Here is a 6,000-nt window from a genome sequence, read left to right as displayed (position 1 = left end):
AAATAAATTATTAAACAATAAAGGCGGTAAAACCAGCCATAAAATATTAAATAATAAAGGTGGTAAGACCGACCATAATTAGTAAATTACTGAATAATAAAGGTGGTAGAACCGACCATAGTGTAAGCATATATATCATTTAAGTGAACAACTTTATTTTACTAACAATAATCCATAATTAAAATTTCCTTACCCTTTGGAGTCAGAAATATTATTTTCTCCGATAAAGCAAACCAACCCAACAATCTATCAGAACTAATCTCACAAAATAGATATATAGTTAGGATAGAAAGAAGGAGAGAAAGCTTCCTTCTTCAAGTCTCAGATGGATAGCTCGTGCTAATAATGTATAATAAATATGTGTGAGAGTGTATATATATATATAGAGAGAGAGAAAGAGAGAGAGAGAATGACGAAGAGTGAGAGAGATTGCATAATGCTTTTTATTCACAAACACACACCTACACAGTACCCATGTATGCCATATATATGTATAGGTGCTGCACTTGGCTTCCCAAAGAAGCCACAAATGAAATCTTTCCATGTAAGCTATATATGGTGATGTCATGGATGACATACATATATTGGGTCCCACTTCCATTATATATATATATACATAACAATATTCTCTTTTTACAAATTTTTAGTTAAATAATATTTTAAATTATGCAAGTTTTGAATTATAATATAATTTCTTATAAATAATATTAAATATAATGATAAAAATAATTAAAATTTTTTATTTTCCTCTTTCTTAACAGTAAATTATAAATTTATTCTATTTACATTGTCCAAAAAAAAAAAAAAACACAACCTCTCTCATCCATTCTTCTCTCCCTTCCGTACAAATTTTTTTCTTTCCTATTTCGTTTGGCGCGAAATTAAACCCTCACTCTCACTCCTACTGTGGGTGTGCGCGCGAGATCCAGGGAGAGATCATCTAACCCTAGAAAAGGGTTTGCATCCTCAATTTCCTCTGTAAGTGCTAATACAATCCCGTCATTACCTTTATAATTTATATGTTCCTTTCATGTACCCTGTTCTTTCTTTTGTAATTATTTGACAACGCTATGCAAATTCCTTTTTATATTTTGTTATTTGATGCCTAATATTCCCCCCTGTTTATATATACACGTTTATGTCTGTACGGTTTTGTATGGAGACGGTGTCATCACTCTTTGTTTTGGAAATTTGGATGTTCCATATGAAGCCACAATACAGCTTTTTTGGTCAGCAATAATTTACCCAGGCTGGTTAAACGGTAAATAATTTGCTTCTGTTTGGAATATTGTTGGAAAATTTGTTATATAATCTAAATGTATTTGAAGAGTGATTTCTGATAATGAGTTCTTGGATCAAACTACATTGCATGTGTGAATTGGGCTTGGTTGTTGAACTATAAGAAATAAACTCTTATAAATTTGAACTGAAAACTTTTCAAGTATGAATACGAAGGCACACTAAACTCAATAAACATATCTCTGATTAAGTTTTGGTTTGGCTTTCCAAATCAGTCACCGCAACTATGCTTGATAAACTGTTTATAATTAGCTTTTCTATTTGAATTTTAGCATTGCTCTAGGTAGGTGACTTGGGTTGGTGCAGACACAGAAGTGATGACCAGACTCTAACCTCGGCTGCCTTAACTGGATCATTTTTAGTTTCTAGAAGAGGGGCTAGTGTGGATTGAGTTGATAGAGTTTTGGGATTGAAAGACAAATTATGCCATGGAAATCATGTGTCTATATATACAGAAGTAAAATTCAATATATATATATATATATATTTGGTAGAATCAATCTGGCATTCCTTTAACTAATTGAGTATAATAATTAGTTATCATAGGAGATATTGAATATATTGATTAAAAGATTCATTAAGTATTGATATCTTCGCTTATAGTTAGCAATAAAATTTCTAATAATTCATTGAACAAATGATTCTTATGTCTATCATCTCTGTACTAAAGCAAAAGGAGAGAAATCTTAACATTCTCTAAACTGAATTATTAACTGAAGTGCTGGTGAGATAGGCATCACCTTATGTATTTAATTAGTTGTGAATTTCTTTTCCTAAAGCATGAGATATTTGAATTATATATTAGAATTTATTCAATAAGAGTGATTCCATTTTTATATATATATTTCTATTCTAATAATTAATAGTATTTCTCTCTCTCTCTCTCTCTTTAAGTTTTAGAATTATTAGTAGTTAGCCATGTAATGGTGCTGGTTTCTCCAAAAATAGTATTTTATTAGAATCATTAAGTTATTAGATCCCACTTCTTTGAGGTGAACTTAGAATTGTATGTACAAGGAGTCTTCATTGTTTTTAAATTACTCAGTTCTTTTTAAGGGATATAAGTTTAATGCAATGGTCTTATTAAATATCCAAGTTTACCTTGATCTAGAGTAGGCTTTATCCTTTCAAGTCTAAGTAGCAAAAATTCACTTGCAATCCATGTGATGAATCACCTTGTAGATTATCAAAATATATTCATGCAATAATCCTCCCATCAACTTTGTAGATAATCAGAAGAGATTAATGCAATATAATATAATCTGTCACTCAAAGAAACTGAATTTCCTACCTTTGAATAAAAAATCCATAAAAAAATTATATCCTTCATTCTTCCATGACCGACCTCCCTTCATTCTTCCCCATTTCCATTGTTACAAGTTCTCTCTCTTCCCTCCCAACCACCACACCACCTCACCCCACCAAATGTTAATGAGGACCATTGGTTAGTGTGATGGTGTAAGCTTTGTCTTGCAAAAATGAGGACGTGGGTTCAAGTACGAATAAGGAAAACACGATTGGTTGTGTACTTAGTCTACACCTCTTATAATTGGATGATGACATTTTTTTTCAATATGAATCTTGAACACGGTAAATTTGTTTCAGTAAAATTGTGTAATTCGTTATATGTTAAATTAAATATAATTTGTTGTATTGTGAGTCAATCTTCCATCCTTGACAAGTTTGTCTTGTGTAAACTTCCAGGGAAAAAAGTTTTTCCTGTGGAAACATTGACATAATATGGACTGAAGTTATATAAGAATTGGTTTCTTCCATCCTAGATAACAAGCACAGAGGCAGGTTAACCGATGGACGGAATGAACAGAGACGTGGACCAGTCAAGAGCATGATAGTGGAGAAAGAGGTGTGCATGTTGGAAGGAAAGAGAGGCAACAGCTAATAGATAGAAACTAGAAACCTAAAATTACTATATATTTGTAAGGGTATTTGTGGAATAGCAAATTAAAATGATGGTAAATTTGTTACTTTGCAATATTGACGATGCATGACGAGGCAGAAACCCGTTGGGTCGGTTAGAATTTCCATCCCTATTAGCTAGACATATCCGAGTGAAAAAGTATATTTAGCTTTGCTCAGTTGATCTTAGTTGTGTAGCAGCTGTTGAATCCACCATTGACACCACTGAGGGGGATTTCCTTGAATTTTGTAGTTGTTAGCGCATGTAAGTTGGGGTGGTTTACTGCATTGAGAATTTGAGATAGGAGGAAGAGTACATGAAAAAGGTGTTTTTTTTTTTTTTTTTAATTTTATATTGTTGCATAATTTTATGCTTGTATGGGATGATTGATTAGTAATTGCAGGATGTTATTTAAGAAGATGAAGATTTAGTTGTCAGAAATGCACCAAGGAGTTTCTTGTTTTTCATTAGAAAAAACTGCTGCTTATTTTACCCTTCAAAAGATGGATAATGAGATTATGTTCTCATTTCAGTATGCTTCTAACCTCATAATTAGGTTTAGCAAGGAGATTGAAACACTGGGGTTGAGTATAGAGTGTTTAGGTGGTGGTTTGTGCGTGATCGCATGCATTATCGGAATTAGTTCCGACTCAAATTGGGTTGGGACAGCCTGGTGAAACAAATATAAGTATGCAAAATAGGTCGACATATGTAGTTATCATGGAGAGGTTTTATATTGTTGTAGTCACAGTTTGTGCTACTAAATCTTGGTATTCTAATGCATGCTCGCTATTTAAAATCTTTTGTATATGTATAAATATTTATTTATTTCATAAGTGGGCAATATTATGTTGTGTTTAAAGTGTTTTAGAAGAATTAATAAGGAAGTGTTCTACAAAAAAAAAAATCATATAAAAGTATATCTATAACTGGTGAAAGAAAACTTTGAAAGCACATTCTAAAATTTTCAAATTTAGAAGCATCTATAAAATGTTCTAATTATGCCTGTTTTTAATTAAGAAAAAATTACGTTCTGCTTCGGCCTTTCAAGGCAATCCGTTATTTCTTTTTTGTGCTGTACAAGAAAATTAATAATATATTTTTGCGATCTCTTATTGCAGGTTCTAGGCATTGGGCTCGTGACACATTCTTTTCTGTATGCTATCTTCATCTATGTTTGAAGGTCTTGTGCGTTGCGACACCTACCAATAGTCCACATCTTAGAAAATCTGGAAGTAGACTTGTTTTCTCTGATCTTGGTGAGAAAAATGTCTTTGACTTATAGGATATGCATTTTTTTGTTTTGGTTTACACTTTTATTCTCTTATTATTGTGGATCTATAGTTGACATAGGATATGCATTTTTTTTTTTTGGTTTACACTTTTATTCTCTTATTATTGTGGATCTATAGTTGACATACCTAATTCTCATGAAATATCCTTAGGTACGAGTGAACTGGGAAATAGTGTTGAAGAGGGTTTCTTGCATTCACTAGAGGCTAAGAAATGAAGGGTGTGACGACACCATTGAGCAATACTTCAATAATGCCATCTCCTATTTTTCTCTGGAGATTTAAGGTTTTAATTTTATTCCTATTAAATCATTATTAGGAATTTAGGATGCATTTTGTTTATTTTACTTGATAAAAATGAATTGAATGAATTATTTTTCTATATATATATTTTTTCAAATGGTTAATTAAAATAGGAAAAATAGAGTACAGGAGAATTAGTGAAGGCATATATTCACACTACATCGAGGAAATAGAGTACATTGTCTTCCAATAAGAAAAGAACATGAAATTATGAGAAGGAAAAACGAAACCAAAAGACTCGAGAAATCAACATATGGTGGCATTGGGGCTTGCCACATGTCTAGAGGGGATTAATCTCACCCAAATGGTGGGGATAGTCACCAGAAATGAAGGAAAAAAACATAGTATTATAGCTTCATTAGCTGTGAGTCCAACTAAATCTATGATCTTCCACCATTTTAGTCTAGCAACTTCATCAGTTTGTCAATATTTTGGAATTCTGGTGATGTCTTAAGTTGCTCTCTGACCAAATATATTACATAGCTGTTGAGAATATCATTTTGATTTTTTGTCTAAATTATTATTGATGACATATTAGTCAAGAGCCACTCAGTTGTTGCTGCAAGAAATACAATCTGGAAAGTTCCAAGAAAGCAATGAAGAAGACCACTTCCAGATGGACTTTCCAAAAGTACAGATAGCCAGAAGATTTCTAACTCATCAGCTGCCTCCACACAATTATGGCCTTTACTTAAGCATAACCCCTTATTTGTGGATTGCTAAATAATATGGGGTTCAGAAACTTATGGGTATAATTAAAATTTTGAAAAAGAAAACATAAGATGAAAAAAATACGAATACGGACGTTTTCAGGTGTAAAACCTTTTCTGATTGAAAACTTGGGACAAAAAGTTCAGTTATAGATGCATCTATTCTTTTCCTTTATATATATCATAATTCTTATAAGTTATATCAACAGTATATACATACATACATACATATATATATGTGTGTGTGTGTGTGTGAACGTGACAAAATATTATTTCATTAAATAATATATATACACATCACTGTCAACACAACTAAAGGTTATCACTTATATAATATTCAAAATTTGATAGAAAGTGTTTGTCTCATGCTATTCCATGTAACATGACCTATGTGATATGATAACATATGTCTAGAAAATATTCAGACAATTCAATGGATCATATAAAAACTGAATAATATTCAGATATTTGTTTGCAT

General features: G+C 31.7%; 1 pseudogene; it reads left to right on the top strand.

Annotated features, from left to right (window-relative positions):
• The first annotated feature begins 730 nt into the window (after positions 1–730).
• LOC132309859 (uncharacterized) overlaps positions 731–6,000 on the top strand; it is a 37,441-nt pseudogene continuing 32,171 nt past the window's right edge.

The sequence above is a fragment of the Cornus florida genome, unplaced genomic scaffold (genome assembly GCF_030987335.1).
Source record: "Cornus florida cultivar Cherokee Brave unplaced genomic scaffold, ASM3098733v1 CherokeeBrave_3.0.0_Hap2_Chr05, whole genome shotgun sequence".
In the NCBI taxonomy this organism is placed as follows: Eukaryota; Viridiplantae; Streptophyta; class Magnoliopsida; order Cornales; family Cornaceae; genus Cornus; species Cornus florida.
This window is presented reverse-complemented; position numbering and strand designations above follow the sequence as displayed.